Source organism: Magnolia sinica, chromosome 16, assembly GCF_029962835.1.
Source record: "Magnolia sinica isolate HGM2019 chromosome 16, MsV1, whole genome shotgun sequence".
NCBI lineage: Eukaryota > Viridiplantae > Streptophyta > Magnoliopsida > Magnoliales > Magnoliaceae > Magnolia > Magnolia sinica.
The window spans coordinates 19715385-19728945 of NC_080588.1; positions in this window are offsets into that span (position 1 = coordinate 19715385).

A 13561-nucleotide genomic window follows, 5' to 3' on the forward strand; every position below is an offset into this window, starting at 1 on the left:
TTCCGTGAGATAAGCCAGGCTACGCTGAGCTGAATCCTCTTGGATTGTTTCTGGTTGAATATTAATGGTAGGGTATTCAAGAGGATAATCATTATAACATATAGTTGGTTCATCTTCCAAATTTTGATGTTTCCCCTGGTAATAGTCACACTGATCATACATGGGAGAATATGATGGTTGATAATAATCCTCGTTTCCATAATTACGATCATATACGGCCCTATTAATAGATGGAGGATAACGTTTTAGTCGGTTCTCAATGTCTGTTCTTGATGAAGAAAAATCTTGAGGTATACGTTGAATTCCACAACCCTCAGGCATTCCCCAATATCTCTTATCCATCTCGGCATATGCACGTACCCACGCTTCCATGGTAGAACCCTAACTCTGAGTCTAATCCTAGAAGAAAGAAAAAAAATCCTACAGCAATACATAAAGTAAGAGGAGAAGTTAGAAAGATGTTACCAGACTAGAGATTCTTATATTAAGATCCTGCAAAAGAAAACAACAGAAATTAGTTTCTAAATCTAAGAATTCTAAAGTAATGTTGTTTTTAAACAAAAAGTTTATAAGTAGAAAATTTCTAAAAATAAATTAGGAAACAAAGTTAGATTCTAAAAGAGTTAGAACTAGAAAACTAATAAAAATAGAAAGTTAGTTTCTAAAAAGGAAAGTTCCAGAATTAGAAAATTTCTAAAAATAAAGGAAAGATGAGTTAGTTTCTAAAATTAGAAAGAAAGGAAATAACTAACCAAGTTTCTAAAAACAAAAGAGGAAAGTTTCTAAAAATAAACTATTTCTAAAAATAATAATAATAATAAATAAATAAATAAAATAAAATAAAATAGGAAAATACTAGAATTAGAAAATTTCTAAAATTCAAACCCTAATTCTAAAAATAGAAAAAGTAGAGGAATTAGAAAAGGATTACCAATTTAGAAGTTTATGTCAGGATCCTACAAAACAGGAAACAAGTTAGTTCTAAAAATCAAATAGAAAAAAATCTAAAACTAAAGTTAGTAAAATCCTAATCTCAAACTAATTCTAAAACTAATTAATTTCAAAGAAACGTAACCGTCAGTCCCCGGCAACGGCGCCAAAAACTTGTTCACTCCCCAAGTATAGGGTTGTGATGTAGTAATAAACTCGGTAAGACCGAGGTCGAATCCACAGGGACTGAAACTTGTACGTTTCCGGAAACTGACTAGATATAGAACTAGCAAAAAGATGTAATATAAATCCATTGTAAATTGATGAATGATGGTGAGAGATTAATGTAAAAACTTTAAGGAATTCAGAGGAAGGAAACTAGGGTTTCAGAGGATCCACTTGTAGAGATCAGGGAGATCTTATGCCTGCTTCAAAAATCATAAAAATTAAACTGAATTTACTTGATCTGGTTTTCAAGAGATGAAAGGTATATGAATTAGAATGGATTCCATCATCTAACCATGCCCAGGAGACAAAGCAAACAATAGGATTAAACTAATTACCAACCAATCAACAATGTATGAGGCTCATGAAGGGTACTGTCATCCTACCATGCCCATGAAGCAATGATGAACAACAGGGCTTCCTGACTTCATAAACATAAAAATAGAGAAAAAGAAATATTCAAAGCCATTGCAAACCCATTATAATTTCAGTCACAACAGACCATTAAAGACTGAGAAAAGATTCCTTTAATAATCAACTTAAAACCAAGTTCAGTTCAGAAATTTAAATTAAATGCATGAAATAGTGTCTCCCATCTCGCTACAGGCTTCACCTCTTAGCCCTAGCTAAGAGGTTTAGCCACACATGACTGGGCTAAACAAAACAAGTAATAATAGAGAAAAGAAAGAAAAGAACGAGAGGGAAAAAAAACCAGCTTAAAAACTTCACGTCCTCCTTTCCTGTCTTCTCTATTTCTTCTCTACACGTGCAGCAGCATCCCACTTTCCACGTTCCTCTCCTCACGGCTGCACTCCTGACGTCCAGCCAAAAAGCCTCCACGGCAGCTCTGAATCCCCAAGTCCCTGCCAAGCTCTCCCTTTTTAATCCTCCCTTTCACGTTTCAGCCACGCTGCCAGCAGCCAAGCCACGTCCAGCCCTCCTTCCCCTTTTTCATTTTTCTTTCTTCAGCTCCTTTTATAAACAATAGAGATGGCGGTGGGTGGATGTTTGAGTTAGTGCGTAAGTCGGTTAGAAGAGAACAAGGAGTCACGCACTCCTCTTTCGCAGCAACAGCGAAAGAGGATCCGGTTTCCACATGCCTTGTTTACGGAACAAAACGCAAACGACCTGCGTTTGGATGGATTTTGGGACAGCTGGTCGTCCTCACCGTCTGTTTGGCCTTCATGGATGGGGATAGTCCCGCCTTTTAGAGCTTATGGACGGTTCAGATCGCAGGTCCGATCACCGCCATGATCGCACAACCCGCCGCGAAAGTCGGACGACGTCCGGCGCTAAAACAGAGCCTGCGAAAGGCTTTCGCTGTGACTTGGTGGGGCTCACATAGCTTCTGTTTTGGGAAATCCACTTCGTCCACTGTGTTCTGCTCGAAAAACCAGGCGAAAATCACTGTTTTTGGATCCAAATCGGTGTGGTCCATGGATGCTTTCATTCAGCCGTCCGTCCTGCATTTAAACCGAGACCTACGCATATATACGTGCATGGGTTTGGAGAAACTCCTTTTGTACGGTCGGTTCGATCTTCTGGAGTGACTGGACGGTCCGGATTGACCGTGTGATCGAAGGTAGTGGCCCACTAGATGTCAGCCGCGACTATCTGTTCGCGTTCACAGTGGCAGAAAAACCGGAATTCGATTCCTGTGTTGCCATGCAAGTTTAGTGCAAAAAGTGTACTATGTACACTGTATGATGATTATGAGAAATCCACACCATCCATCTTGTTCCCCATTTCATTTGAGCCGTGGGGGCCGAAGTTAAAGCGTATCTGGACAGCGGGTGGGCCCCAAATCAGGGTTTTATGGACTGATCTATTAGTTCTGCCACTTTCACGAGGATCCAATGGCTGAAATTTGACGTGTACGGTTAGTTTTTGGTCCTCGAGCCATATATAAAGTTTCGAGCCAAACAGATGATGGAAACCCAGTGATCTTGCATTCTGGTTGACTTTCAGGCCGCTTGAGCTTCAGTTTCTCAATTTTCGCGGATCCCTGGCATGTAATTCCATCGATCTTGGTCCCCTGGAGTCCGTCCCTTGCCTTGGTGTATTCTGAACGTTAAATCCGTGCTTTTAGCATCCCGATCCAGTCTCAGCTCGCAATTCCACCTTGCAACACAAACATGATTAAAATGGGCTATTCAACGGTACCATGTTCATAAATCCAGGCAATAACTGGGTCTGATATGCAATATTTGACCCTCAACATTAGGATTCCTTTCTTGTATGAACTGCAGTTAGCAGTTGAATTACTTATTTTGTGGATCATGAAGAAAATGGTTTGAGATTCATGAGAACAGGTTAGCTTATCCTTAAGTGGTATTTGTTGCACCCAATTTCTGTCCAATCCTACGAGAACCAATTAGAGAAGAAACACGTGTAATTCTATGAGACTTGTGTGGTATATTTAAGATATACAAAGATATCCAAAGAAGATTTTGCAGTAATATAGCTGGTGTCTATCGAGCGATGCCACATCATCTACAAAGTAAGGGTGGTCGAGTGGAACGTGGTCAAGTTGATAAGGAAACTTGGAGCAGTTATAGGACAGATGACATACTTAGAAGGGCTCCAGGAGGTTAGTAATGTTGAAATGGTTATAGCAACCGTCAGAACGTGGGAAGCATCCAAATGATTAGTTAAGGCTATAAATAGCAAGCGAATGCAATAGAAGAAAATTTCTCATACCAATCAAACCAAATTAAATCTATCTTTCAATTATCTTATGCTCCTTAGCATTATCTGTCATTTATATTCCTTAGTGTAATCCGTAACAGTAACTAAGTAGTTGCTAACTTTAACTGTAATTCGAGTCTTCACTCATATCCTGGATTCAGTTTGAGTATCAGACAAAGTTATCTATTTAGAAAGGTGCTCTGTAGTTGTTCTTTGTAAGAATTCCCTTTTGGTTTTATTTGTATTAAAAAAATCCTTTCGTACGAAAGGTAAGACAGATGTGTAACCAATTTTCGGAGGATGAATCCCACCCTTTGATAATCGCCTGATCATCTTAAGCAACACCGTGCAAGTGACTAAATAGGCAATTTATCTTATTCAATCTCAGTCAAATATGGTCAATTTTCGATTTATCTGCCTATCTTGGTGCTTAGGGTTGTAGTTATTCGGTTTGAATTGAGCCGCACATTCAATTCTAGCATGCCCACACAAATCACGTGACCGAAATTGAAACTGAAAAAAAGGGACAACATAATTCTAGTACGCCTAGTGGGACCCTTTCTCTAGTTTACTTATCAGCATGATGTTGCCAATCGATCAATAAAAAATGTGAATAGAAGAAGCAATTGAATTACTGGGGCTGAACCTTCGACACCAACCACACCACCTCCCACCGAGGACAGGTAGGTTCAAGCGACCCTTGAATAATTGAATTTAAACACTAGTCTGAGACTTAGTCCCGTTAACCAGGAGGGAGCATCGACCTCTCAGACCGCTTCTCTTAAAGAGATAACGATTGAACTTCGGGATGTGTAACTGAGTATTCAATATGTTCAGGAATATGGGAGAGCTCATGCAGAGTTAATATACGCCCAAGTCAAGCAATTCTGTGTTCAGACTGAGAATGCTAACAGATGGATGACTAATAAGATTGAAGCCATGCATTGATTGATGACCATCATCACCGAAAGAGCACTTACAACAACGCATTATATTGCCAAAGAAATTTTCATTGGTAACATGGTTTAGATGCCATCGATACCTCCCTTGTGATGATACACCCCTATTGTTCTGATCTAAGATGGTGGAATGCTTTGCCACCCACTAAGTTTAACCAACCAGAGTGGGAGGTTATGAATTTTATCTTTGAAGTTGGAAATCAAGGTATGCCAGGAGGAATACCTTTCCAGCAATTTTTCAAAAATTCATTGTTCTCTGAGGGACATAATCGGGTAGGTTCTAATCTGCCATTGATGGTTGAACCTCAACGGATGGAACGTGACCATATTATGCAAATGGTATAGGAGGTAGCAGGCTAAGTCCTTGACTGCAATACTATCCCGGTTTACCATAAGCACACTTCAAATGGATTGACCGACAACAACCATTACTGAGCAACTATCGACCAGATTTTTCCTTATTCTCGGGTGATCCTGGTCAATAGACTATCGAACACGTTGGTCGATTCACTATGCAATGTAGTGAATTGGCTAACAATAAATATCATAAGTTGCAATTATTCGGTCCTTCACTAACGACAACTGCTTCACCTGGTACTCTAACTTATTGCCAAATTCAATCCATACTTGGCATGAGATGGAGGAAAGATTCCATGCTCAGTTCTTTTCTAAGGACAGAGAGATGAATATGGCTGACATCGCATGCTTCCGATAGTTTCCAGGAGAATCTTGTGAGAGTTACATTACCCAGTTCAAAAGAGCAAAAAGCCAGTGTAAAGTCATTATGACCGAGGCCGAATTTGTGCAACTTGTGTAAGACGGCCTGTAATACAAACTCTAAAAGAAATTCATCAGAACAGAATTTATGGACTTGTATGATCTAACCAGAAAAGTTTCCAAGTATGATGAGCTTCTTCAAGAAGGAGCCAGGCAAAAGAACTTGACAATCAGAATATATTATCATAACACTAATTATGAGGTTGTGATTGTTGAGGTAGTGGCGAAAAAGTCACTCACAAGTTCAGCGCTTGTCAAGGCGGAAACAACTATGCCGAACACGCAAAAGGCTTAAAAGATATATACATTTGAAATCACCTAGGCTAATGAGATATTTGAGATATTACTAACATGAAAGTTTATTAAAGTTCCCAGTAATCACAAAATACCCACGGTTGAGGAATTGAAAAATGTTATGTATTGTAAATGACGTGGGACACGTTCTCATTCCACTAACAAGTGTGTTGTTTTCAATAACATTGTACATGATAACATTGATCGTGAAATGTTAAAATTCTCTTAGAAGGGCGAAGAAGCAATGTTGATCGATAGTGATTCATTTGTCTGGAAGCCAACATAGCCACACTGAATATACGAAAATTGGATCGACCAAGGCAAAAGGTTAATCTTGGTCTTAATAATTACTATGGGGCGTCACGACGATCCAGGTCAGGGCATATCAGTCCTATGCATTTCACAGAGTGATACAGCGTAGTGGTCGAGACTCATAACTATGCAGCCAATGTCCTAGAATGACTCAAGACGTAAAAGCTCTGCATCGGCCAACGAGGCAAGTCGAACATGTAATTCTAGAAGGGACCAATAAGAGAGAGCCTTATTGACCGAGAAAACATTCTTGCCTTATGATCACCAGCTTTAGCAGAGGACTCTTGAGTTAAAAAATGGTTAAGCCTCCACCAAATCAAAAGGAAGTCTGGAAAAAGGGTCATGCAACCCAAATTTCCTACCGCCTCTTAAGCAATGACTCAAACCCAGAAACGTCGTTTGTAGCGGCATCAAGTAGTTAGAAGAAGAAAATTGGTAGAGACCGAGAATGCATCTTGGTGAGGAGCCATACGACCATGTTAATTTTGAAGAATTCCTCAACCAAAGGAATAGTTGACTATTAACACGGCCAAAGCAATTCTAAAACCTATCGTACATAATCAAGTCATGGAATATGGTACCCAGCCTAACAATACAACTTAACTGGGCAACATTGATAATCACGATGACTTGTCCGATTATCTTAGCGATGGGTGGTTCTCAGGTGACCATCTGTTGATTAAAGGACTAATGGCAACGATGGAAGCATCAGAAGTGTCTTCACCTGCTTTCAAGCAGATAAGGGTGACTTTGATGGCCGATAAGAATGCCGAATATTTCGGTGTAAGTTCATATGAGTAACATAGTTTGGAAACACTGAGGGGGCAATGTTTGGGTTCAGAGATTATTTTTGGATCATTGCCACTTGTGATGTTTGATTGCAACATGGTACTTACTCTCCCATCCAGTTTTCAAGTTAAGCCATCTTGAGCCGGTAAGATGGTAGGTGATGTAGAGGAACTAGACCCTCCTATAGTGATACAACATACTTCTTTTCCTTCTGAAAATGCAAGTGAAGGAACACTGAGAGCGAGCAAGAAATAATAGGTAAATACTGTTACCTTGGAGTTGGAGGCATCATCTAAAAGAGTAGTCATAGAAAGGCTCACTTATTATATGACTCACAATCTTAAACCATTGTACATATCCGTCCATCTCGAGGGTTGCCTAGTCACCAGAATCTTAGCCGATAATGGGGTTGTCATTAATCTTCTCCCAGCAAGAATGATACCAAAATTGGAAAGAACTCTAGCTGATTTGATCCCATCTGAGGTAACAATTAGTAACTTTGTTGGGCATGTCATGAATACACATGGTGTGTTACCGGTTGACTTGACCATAGGTATTAAAAGAGTATTGGCTCATTTTTTTTATGGTCGATACTTCATCTACTTACAACACTTTGCTCGAGAGAGAGTGGATTCTTTTTTGCGTGCATCTGATTGTCCTTACATCAATTTATAATATTTTAGAATCAGGATAAAGTTAAATTGGAATTTGCCGAGCCATTCCTTGCTACATCAAATGTAAATGAATCCTACTACTATGGGGATGAAGTAGGACCGATTTGTTTTACTAGAAGGAACAAGCATGGTCGTCCAATTATGATATCTGTAAAAAAGAATCCAAACAGTATTGTGTGAAATGTTACTGTTGTAATTCGTCCAGTCAATAACCTACCAAGGGACATTGTACATTCTCTGCGAGTTCTACACTACACCATTAAACAAATCCCATGACTAGTACATCGATAGATGAGAAGCGAATGTCCAACTTCACGGCTAGAATAAAGAGGCTCAAAGAGAGCTTAAAAGAGGTTAACAATGGTTGTTTCATGAATTTGGCCAATACGGTTGAACCAACCGATGAAATAAATAGAGATGAAATAGACATGAACTTAAAAGAAGCCCATGATAAGTTGAAAGATTCCTAGGCTCAAGTTCAGGATCCCTTGGTCGAGGTGAACTTAGGAACCGAGTAGGACCTTAAGCCAACCTCTATTAGTGGATTGCTGAAGCCACAAGATAAAGCTTAACTCATTGGTTTGCTCAGAGAGTTTGCTGATTGCTTTGTGTGGGACTACCATGAGATGTTGGGATTAGATTGGAGCCTAGTTGAGCATAGGTTGCCAATAAAAGAAGGGTATCGACCGTATAAGAAGCCACCTATGCAAATGACAACAAAAGTCACTTAGAAAATAAAGAAAGAGATCGAACGATTGCTAAAGGCCGGTTTCATCAGGCCTATTAAGTGTGTCAAATGGATCTCCAATGTCGTCCCAGTAATAAAAAAGAATAGTAAGTTACGGGTATGCATCAATTTTAGAAATTTAAAATTTGCCACACCCAAGGATGAATATCCGAAGCTCATGACCAATCAGTTGATTGACCGAGCAGCCTGACACTAGATGGTTTCCTTCATGGACGGCCATTATGGGTACAACTAGATATACATTACACTCGATGATGTGTCGAAAATGGCATTTAGGTGCCCTGGGCCTTTGAGAACATATTGTCGGGTTGTTATGCCGTTTGAGCTTAAGAATGTAAGGGCTACATATTAAAGGGCGATGAATGCTATATTCCACAATATAATTGGCCAATTCATGGAAGTTTACGTCAATGACGTATTAGTTAAGTCAACTGACGTAAGGGACCATTTCACTCATTTACATATGTCATTTGAGCGAATGAGGCTTCACTAGTTAAAGATGAACCTCCTTAAATGTGTTTTTGGGATGTCAGTCGATAATTTTCTGGGAATCCTTGTACACCAATGAGGGATCAAACTGGACCAAAATAAGGCTCGAGTAATCATAAATGCTCACCCGCTAATGAATATATCAGAATTACAACATTCCCTCAGATACGTTAATTTTATAAGAAAATTCATCTCACGTGTTCTATCCATTGATAAAATTGAAGCAGGGAGTCGAGTTCAAATGGGAGGTAGAACATTAGTTGGCTTTCGAAAATATTAAATAATATTTGATGAAGTTACCAGTGTTAATGCCACTATTCAAAGGTCGACCGTTAAAGTTGTATGTCATGGCATTGACAAAGTCGGTCGGAGCACTACTTGCCTAAGATGACAATGATCGGAAAGAGCAAGCAGTCTATTGTCTGAGTCAGACACTCCTCGATATTGAGAGACGATACTCGGTGATAGAGAACTTATGCTTATCTTTATACTTTTCGACCACCAAACTAATACATTATTTGTTAGTCGAAAGAGTTAATGTCATAGCATTGACTGATTTAGTGAAATATATGCTGAATCAACTGATTTTGAGTGGCTGAATCAGTAAATGGGCTTTTGGCTCTATTTGAGTTTAATCTTAAGTGCTTATCCTAAAAAGCAGTAAAGGGTTAGGCTATAGCTAATTTCTTGGCCGACCATCTGTCAGACCTAGAGGGCCAACTTTCCTTAGAGGTTTCAGACTTGCATTATGTGTATTTGACTAATTGGAAGTTGATTTTTGATGGCTCAAAGACCCATAAAGCTTCAAGGGCTATGATTATCCCAATTGCATTGAACGAAAATAGGCAAGAATTCACGTTCCAGTTTGAATTCAAATGCATCAACAATCAGGCCAAGTATGAGGCTATGATAATTGGTTTAGAATTACTGATGGAGCTAGGCACATAAAACGTGGCAGTAGTGGGTGATTCATCGTTAGTGATAAATCAGATGGTAGGATTATTCAAGTGCACTAACCCCACACTGCTACCATACTATGCCTTGGCATCCCAGATGTTGGATAACTTCGATGAGGTAGAATTAATGCATATAACTCGAGATCACAAAATGGACGCCAATGAAATGACGTTGATGGTTGCAGGATTGGACATCTTTAAAGGGTCGACCGAAAGGATAGTCACGACGCAAATGTGATCTTTACCCTTAGTCTTTGAGAGGGAAATAATTGTAGAAATATGTCAGGTCGAGATAGATGACGATGATTGGAGGGCTCCTCTTATAATTATCTTCAAAGCCCACATATTAAGGCTGATAGAGATATGAGAAGAGCGACTGTCAATTATGTCATGATTGATAATAAATCATCGAACTTCAGGTTAGATGCCATTAATACATTGCTTTTGGATTCGATCTGCTTCCCAACATTAGCTCTGATACTACTTGTTGGGGAACCGCGGACGTACACAGAGATAAATTAAGCAAAGTACAACTAATTGTACAACCAAGTCCAAACACAAACAATTCAAATTTTATGTAGAAAACCCATTTCGGGAAAAAACCATGGCACAAAGAGATGAGTAATGCACCATGAAAGCAGAAATTTTAAGAGGTAGAGATTACTGATTCGAACAAGCTTCGAATCTACTCCACAAGCCCAAGTTGTGCCCTTGAAACCCTTAGGAACAAATTTAGAAAGCCTAAAACACCTCTCTTCCTTCCTAAATCCTAATTATACCCAATATATATAGTATCACATAATATCATAATCGTAATAGGAAACAAATTCCACACTTACACAATTTTGTGCGTGCGCTTGATAGCACCTTCGATGGCACTTCAGTGGCATCGATGATCTGTCAATGGCATGGAACAGCTTCGATGTCATCGAGTAAAACACCAAAACATTCCAATGACAAAACATGGATTTTTTAAATTTTTTCGATGACATCTAACATTTGTCGATGACATCGACATCTACTCGATCACATCAAGAAGTCTGTCGATGGCATCAACAGACCCTGTTGCTTACAGATTTAAGGCATCAACAACACCATCAACTTCTCTGGTGTATGGGCACCGTCAATAACTTCTACGACCCTAAAAATGAGTGTTTTTTTTATTACTTCGACGACTACATTTTTAAGAGATGGAAGCCACTGATCCATGGAAGACATTTTTAATGAATTTTTTATTTTATTTTTTGCAGAATAATATTTTCTTAGAGATGGAAGCCATTTTTGGTTTTGAATAGAGAAGGATGGTCATGATTGTTATTGTAGGGAGAAGTTATTGTCGGAAGGGATTTAAGGTGGAGAGGCATGGTTGTAGTTGTCATGTGGAAGACAATGAATAAGATAAAATTTAGATTTTGTAATGTATTGCCTTGGTTGAACAGTTATGTCAACCTTGACTTGTAACACATGTCAACTAGGGTTGAGGTTGTCATGTGCTAAGGGTTTGGGTTGTCATGTGTTAAGGGTCTAGCTTTTCATGTGTTAAGGATTTAGGTTGTCATGTGTTAAGAGTTTGAGTTGTGGTTGTCATGTGTTAAGGGTCTAGGTTGTCATGCGTTAAAGGTCGAGGTTGTCATGTGTTAAGGGTTTGGATTGTGGTTGTCATGTGTTAAGGGTCAAGGTTGACACACGACAACCTCAACCCCTAAAACATGAGAACTAAAATTGTGTGGTGGGATACTACGACTATACACGGAAGCTTATAAAAGCTATGTAATGAATGATTGTCCTAGGGGGATTATGACCAAATAAAATTTGCCAATTAAATCCAATTGCCCACTAACCAATTGAAACTAAGTAAAACAAGTAACACTAAGGCTTCTAAGCCAATAAGGGTTACAATTACTTAAACTACGATAGATATGCTAATGAAGCGACTAGTTTATAAGAGATAGTGAGCTTGTGTGTGTATTACAAGCATACAATTCAATACAAGCATTCATAAGATTTAACAAATCAATCAGATAAGAATGAATAAGAATGTACGTAATTTACAATCAGAAACACAAGCATATATAGCGGTTCAGTTTTTCTACCCCACTCCTAGTGGATGCATTCCTTAAATGTATTAGTATTCACTATCAGATATTTTAAATCAAGTTCAATTCTAACTTTTACAACCTTTTACGAGGACCTCAGTCATACACAAGAATCTAGCATATACTCCCGTAATACACTTTAGTTAGTTTTCTATTTGCTAACCAGCAACCTCGGTCCTAGTCCAAGGACTACATTACACCTGCCGAAGGCTCCCATGGAGATTAACATGTACAAAGCCGTGTCTGGTGAATTCGATCCTACACAAGAGCCTAGGTCCTCCACAAGAACTTATTGAGTTTGGGTTACAAATTCATACCCTCAATCTTACACAAGGAAAGATAATATGGACTCAATAAATGATATTTACTTGTCGAATTGAGCTCATTTGATGCGCTATGCTTGAGTTGCTTCTTCAAAGCTCTCTGTGCTTAAATCCGCTCCTCAATTGCTTAGTCGATTGTTAATGCCAATGCTTGCTAGTGCTTCAGCTCCAAGATCAAGCACCTTGCATACGAAGCTTCATTTGGTGTGACTAATGCATCGGTCGATCGCTATAAATCTATCATTTTTCCAAAAGCTTGCTAGATGATTTACGCCATGTTCGATTGCTCGAGACCGATAAATAGGAGATCGATTGATGACACCTATGAGTCTGCTGTTTATGGGCAGTTTGGTTTAACAACAACTTAGGACCTCTATAGCATATTTAAGTATGTTCAATTGGAGCTCCTAAGACTAATGGATGATCAATCAAAGGTTTACCTATTAGGCTATGAACATCTAGATGTTCAAGGGTTGTTTTAGGTCATTGTCAAGGTTACTAAGACATCTCATTTACTTGTTCTTCACTTCCTTGATGCTCTAGTTTTCATGTGTCTCCAGTCTTCAACTTCTAATGTTTTCACTGATTCTTTAACATGCAAATGCACGTGATTGACAAACAAGATGCACAAATAATTGCATTAATAACAACCACGACCCAGATCCTTAACACATGATAGGGTAAATCCTTAACACATGACAACCATGATCCAAACCCTTAACACATGAGAACCTAGACCCTTAACACATGACAGTCAAGACCCTTAACAGATGACAACCTAGAACTTTTTTTTTAATTTTCAAAAAAAGAGATTGTATTGCATAACAACGAACGCCCAAGGCTATACAGATCTAGAACTAATTTGGGCCAGGCCATCAACAAAAGGAGAAGGCCCGCCTATGCTGTGAGCAAACAAAAAGAAAAGACAACAACCTAAGAGGATTAGACCTCCCTTAGGTAGCCCAAACCTACTCTATCCAGGAACATGTTACTCTTGATGGAAGGGACAGAGACTCCTTGGATCTAAAAATCATCTTTAATTGGGCCTCACTCCGCAATCTGGTTAGACCATCCGCCGCCACATTAGCTTCCATAGGTGTGTTGGAGATACGAACCTCCAATGTGCGTCTTAGTGCATCAATCCTTTTCCTCCAGTACCACAAAGCCTAGGACCTGCTCGCCTCCTTGGCAAGGGCTGCAACCTTGGAAACCTCAACTCTCGAGTACCCGAAAAAGGCACACTGTTCGATGCTATCCAGAATTGCCATAAACTCCACTGTTGTGTTAGAAGTTGAACCTTT